Here is a 6,000-nt window from a genome sequence, read left to right on the forward strand (position 1 = left end):
TATAATTATGTTTTTTCGCTAAATTCTATGCAACTATTACCTTCATTCTGGCTTCAGTTCCGCTCAAATTGCTGCTAGAACTCTCACTTTTCTGGAGATATACCATATTCGATGCATTCTCTTCTGACATTTCTTTGAATCGACCGTATGTTGCAGTTGAGTTGGCCGACTTGGAAGATCCTTCCACAGCGAATGAATCAGCGTCATGGAAGATTGTAGTGGACAATGTGGTATTTTCAGTCTCGGCTGATCCAGCAGTGAACACAATTTCACTTTTGTTCTTCTGCTGGCGAATCGCAGAAACTTCTTCTTTCGAACTCTTCTGATTTTCGAATCCACACAACATCATTGCCTGTTCTTCGGCCAATTCACGGAACTTTCCAGTTTCTTTTTGAATGTTAACATGTTTTGTGGTGAGTTCTGCACTTGCTGATGTCGCTTTTTGGTTGGCAATCGTACATCCAATTGTCGTATTCTCTTTCTTCAGTTTCGGTCTTCTGATTTCTGTTACAATAGGAGAGTGATTGTTCGCAGTTTCAAATGTTGCCTCGAAGATTGAAGAAGATTCTTTCTTCACCAAGTCAACAAGAGTCGGTGATCCTCCATTCCACGAAGCCATCGATTCCTCAGATTCTGATTCGTAATGACGTCCCTTGCTTCGGAATTTCTTCTCACCAAGAAGTCGTTCTCCTTCCATTTGCATTGCATATTGCCCTCCTTCGGCTTCTCTTTCCATGAATCTTTCTTCAGATGATTCAGAATCCAGATGTTTTCCACGTTTCTTGAAAGCAACTTCTCCACGAAGATGAATTCCTTCTTGGGACATTTCGTATTGTCCACCTTCAGCTTCAACTTCTCTTTGAGTCTTCATTGTTGCTACTTTAACTTCTTCAACGTGTTGAACAACAGCCACGTGTTTCTCTTCTTCCTCTTCTGTTTCATATCTCTTGATTCTTCTCAATGTGGTTTCATCTTCGAATCGTTGTCCTTCTTGTTCCATTTCATATCCAGCTGCTTTTTGTTGTCTCATCATTTTCGATTGTTTCAGCAAGAAAGTTATAGTATGAACAAGTGGAACTGCAATTCTGACAGTGTAGTTAGAAGTATCTTCTTTCTTCGCAACATCGCAATCAGCAAATGCGTGAGCACATCTTGGTTCCATTCTGATAACAGTTGGCTTCTCAATACTTTCTTCAGTTTCAAATCTTCTAATTCTTCTCAATGCACCTTCTCCTTCAAAGTGGTGTCCATCTTTAATCAAATGAATATCTGCCTTCTCTGGATCTTCCAACTCAATTTGGTCCTTCTGAAGTTCATCGACGTAAATTTTTTCAACTTTTTCAAGAGGAATTGGAGATGGTGTCTTATCTGCAGTTTGTTCGAAATGAAGTCTGAGTTGTTCTTCAGCCAATACATCATCAGCACGTTCTCCGATTACGTAGGTCTTCAAAATATTAGTGACGTCTTCCACTACTTCCACTTCAATATGAGTGAGAGCTGATACAGATTCAGAATCTTCACGGAGATCGCTGAGCAATTTCTTGCTCACTTCGGCAAGGTAATCTTTCTTGTTCTGAATTTTTAAATGAAAAGTAGTTTAATTTTTAAAAGACTTACAACAAAGTCAGGAACATTCAAATTAGCTTCTCGTTCCATTTTCGTTTCGCCGTTTTCGATAAGAGTGATCTGAACACCGTCGATTTCAAATTTTAAAGTCAGCAGTAAAAAGTTACCTTGTACTTAGATTGTCCGTCTTTCATCTCTTCCAAAATCAAACTCTTTTTTCCAATTGTAGATTTGATCTAGAAGTTTAAAAATGAAGTTTGTATTTGAAAATGAAATTCTAACCTTATAATTAGTGACAGTGTCTCTGACTGTCCATGCACTTGAAATGCAACTGTCTACAGTAATCAAGTCGGCTCCCACGATCTTTTCCATTTTAAGCTTTCCTTCAACCGTCGTTCGAACCTGAAATTATCGATAAATTGAAATGTTAAATTAAACAAAACAATACCACTGGAGGTCCTTGGCGTTTTTCTTCATATTCGATTTCGGTCTCACGACGATTAGAAGGCCCGCTTGACGCACTTCGTTGTTGAATTTGAATTTCTGGAATAATTAAAAGAATGAAGTTTGATTCAGAAAAACTTAGATCTTTTTAAGAAAAGCAATGCTTACGTCTCTCATTTCTTCTTTCTGCTTGTGGAGATAATCGACTTGATCTGTCGCCTCTGTTGAAGTCTCTTCCATCATCAGTTGCCGTGTCTACACTATTCTGATCCCATGTATACACATTTCCAACTCTCAGTTGTCCACCATCTATTGTTTTGATTGGTTGTTTCTGTTGAACTGAACTAAGAGATGCCGACTTTGGCAGAGCTCTTCTACTTGGCACTGGACTTGGCTCCGTGGACAGACGGAGTAGGTCAAGTGTTGCTTCGTCAAGTTTTGTAACAGATGATGTTGGAGCTCCGCGGGTGGTTGGACCGGCGGCTCCCTTCTGAGCACGTGGACGATATTGTAAATGGGCGCGGTCACCGAATGCTGATTCGTTCATTGTGCGACTTAGTGGACCTGATGATTCATCGACAAAGTGCACATTTCGTGGCGAGGCTGGCATTGACACTGAAAAAATAAAGGATATTATGAATCTTCAGCAAAAACTCACTTTCACGATTGTTAGATCTTCGATCTCTATCAATCGTTGCATAATCATCATCATCAAGGTTCGTATTTACCATTAAATTTGGTTGTTGATGACGACGATACTCCTCATGGGAGTGTGTTCTTCCCTGGAATTCAGTTGCTTGAATTACATGCTTCTGGCTTGTACATAGTAACACTACACAGTTTTAATGAGATTTTCAAGCGAATTTTGGTATATTTTTTTAAATCCTATCTTTCTGGTACACGTAATCTGACTGCGTCAAGACAATTTGCAAAAAACCCCATAAAATAACATACCCCGGATCTTCTTTCAGATCGTTGCAATAACTCCTGTTCGCGTTGTTTCGCGGTTTTTCGTTCGCTTCGCGCATCGATCACATCTTCTGATAGATTCTGTTGACTGGTGTTACTTCCAGAACCACCAAACCATCGAGTGAAGAAACCTCCTCCACTTGATGCTTGTTTCCTATCCATTTTCTTCTTTTTCTCTTTCTCCTTTTTCAATTCCTTCTTGTGATCTTTGATCTTCTTGACTTCCGATGCTGAGGTAACAGCGACTTTCGTCGATGTTAAGGTATCACTGAAATGCTTTATTTCAGATTGATTCCCCTTTCGAATTAATCAAAAACTCACGGCGGTGACGGTGATCCTGATCCTCTCAGCGGTCTGAAGCCAGGTTTGCGCTTTCCTTTTTCTCTACAACAACTTGGATTATTGCCTTCTTTGTCTATATAGTCAAGTTTCCGTTCCACAACGAGTGGCGGCGTGTGCAACGGTTCGACGTCACTTTGTACATTCAACGAAGTTTCCCACATTGACATGCGTTTATAGTTGGAACTGGACGAGACGAGTGACGGGACAGCGACATGTGGAACAGATGATGATCGTGATTTTGATAGTTTTTTACCGTACACGGGTTTTGGTATATGTATTAAACCCGGTACTTCGTAAGGCAAATCACGTCCATCATCGTCGGCTATCGTTGGTTCTTGGAGCTGTTTTTTCTGTCCTCGAACCGCTCGGCCGCCTGTTACACATTTACACAGACAACAACGACAACACACACAAACCATCCAACCGATCTGGAATGATAGATTTAGGACAAAGACAAGGACAATGAATAGTGTTAGTTGAACATTGATTCGATTTGAACCTATTATATCAATTGACTAATGCTCTGACGCTATAAAAACTACAAAAATCCCAAGAAAACCCTCTTATGGAGGAATCGTATCAGAAACGGGTTGAAACTGCAAATATGACCGAAAACATATCATTACCTTCTACATGAAAATAAAAGTACCGTATTCACAGCTAAGATTAAAAGTTTAAATTTCTCTATTTGAATCACAAGACTGGTAAAGCAACTTCCAATATTTTTTAATTAGATAGATTTTAGACAATTTAAGAAGTTTTTAGACCTATCGTTTTTTTTTCTTCAAAAATCAATAGTGAAAGTTAAGAGTGTAACAAGAGGTTATCATGTCTTATGAAGGAGGGATTGTAGATGAAGACTCTAAGACTGTACACATGTTCAAGTGGGAACAAAAGCAAAAGAAACGCAGAAATGAGAGCACGCCACAGCGGAAAAGGGATATACACGATTGATTGGAATTCGGAAGTAACAGTTACCTGTGCAACTAAAAGTGCTTGAGCGGTCGATTGTCCGACCGCTGCTGCAAGAAGATCCAACGGATCAGGAATGATTGAATTCAGAAATATATTACAAGAAGAATAAAGAAACGAAGTCAGAATAGAATAATCATCTTTCGATCGATTGTTCGTATCAATATCAATGCTTTGACAGGTGCGAATAGCTGTTTGCGGCAAGAGAATAGTAGGAGAGGAAAGTAAATCTTTTGCCACGAAACCGCTACCACTCAAGTGGTTTTCTGTTTCTGTGAGTGGAGTTGATACACTTTTTGATGAAGAAGACGTGTCATCTGATTCAGATATTAATTCATCTGATGCTCCATCAGAAGACACCTCTTGACCAGAATAATTAGATTGCTTCTGGTGGCATGATGACGTCATAGAAGATCCGGGGAGATCTCTAATTTCGTAGTCGTTCATTTATTTCGAATAGGACGAATGAATGTATGTATGTGGGGGTGGATAGTGATCGAACTTTTTTCTTTTCGATTACACTTACCAGTACATTCGTTTTGCCACCATCTTCACAAAAGACAAGAAGAAATAGTGTGTTGATTGAAGAGGTATCAGATAGAATTGAGAGCAAATAATTAACGAGTGTTTGTGATTAGCGATCAACATGAGGAAGAGAAAGATGAAGAGAGTACAAACGGAATGGTGTAGGTCAAAACTGTTTCTTGAGATATACGATTACTACTTTGTTTTTAGAATTCAATATTCCGGATCAGTTCTAAAGAAAGAGTTGATTAGACAAGTTGTTTCTAAAATGCCCGGTATCTCTTAGATACTTGTAGAACAATCTGCATCCTAACTTCTTTTCTTTTTCATACTTTATGTTTTGCTCTCATTCATGCCACTTTCTCTTTTTGCTGATACGTTTGATCTAGTTTCCACTGCCAGTTTCTTTGCCAGCCAAGTGGCTTGTTATCCGTAAGAACCAAAACGACAGAAAATGCTCCGTGCTCTTTTCTCTCTCTTAGTTACATTGTTGACCTCGAAATGTGCCGTTTCGCCTATCACTTTTTGTCGAACATATGTCCTAGCACCAAACGTTTCTCGATATCTTTTTTCAACTTCTTTTTCATCTCTTTTCGGGTCGACTACTTACAAAAAACAGAGTTTCAGTAGGCTACCAGTCGAAGTGGGAACAGTTTTTGAGGTTACTTAAGTCTGAAGAATTAGAGAAAAGATGAGAGAATACAGCGATCATAGAGAAGATGGATGGATGTGGAATTCTCATTGCGAGAAAAATCTCACAACAGACAGCTGTTGATTTTTGAGCTTCTGATAGAAAGTGTTATAGAAATGACAAGAGAGAAAGGGTAATTATCACACTGAAAATAATGTTATGGATAAGAAGAAAAAGGTTGAAGACTGTTTGCGTGAGAAATGAGAAATGAGAACAATATGGATGAAATTGGTTTTTGAACAGGATGAGAACAAGCAGGAGGACAAGATACTTGACGAGAAAAGAGGTGATTTGAAAAAAAAACGAGTGTAGACAAAAGAGGTGTCTGCCACGTCATTGAATGGTTTGCAAGATTTGTGTCATGGTTTCAGAATGTAAAAGTGTGAAACTACTGTCAGTGATTGTCAGCAAATAACTGAATGGAAGGAATGGTATAGTTACCCGAATTGTGTCATCATTAGTTGATGAAATGTGAAAGCAGTGAAAGCAAC

The sequence above is a fragment of the Caenorhabditis remanei genome, chromosome II, assembly GCF_010183535.1.
Source record: "Caenorhabditis remanei strain PX506 chromosome II, whole genome shotgun sequence".
NCBI classification, from domain to species: Eukaryota; Metazoa; Nematoda; class Chromadorea; order Rhabditida; family Rhabditidae; genus Caenorhabditis; species Caenorhabditis remanei.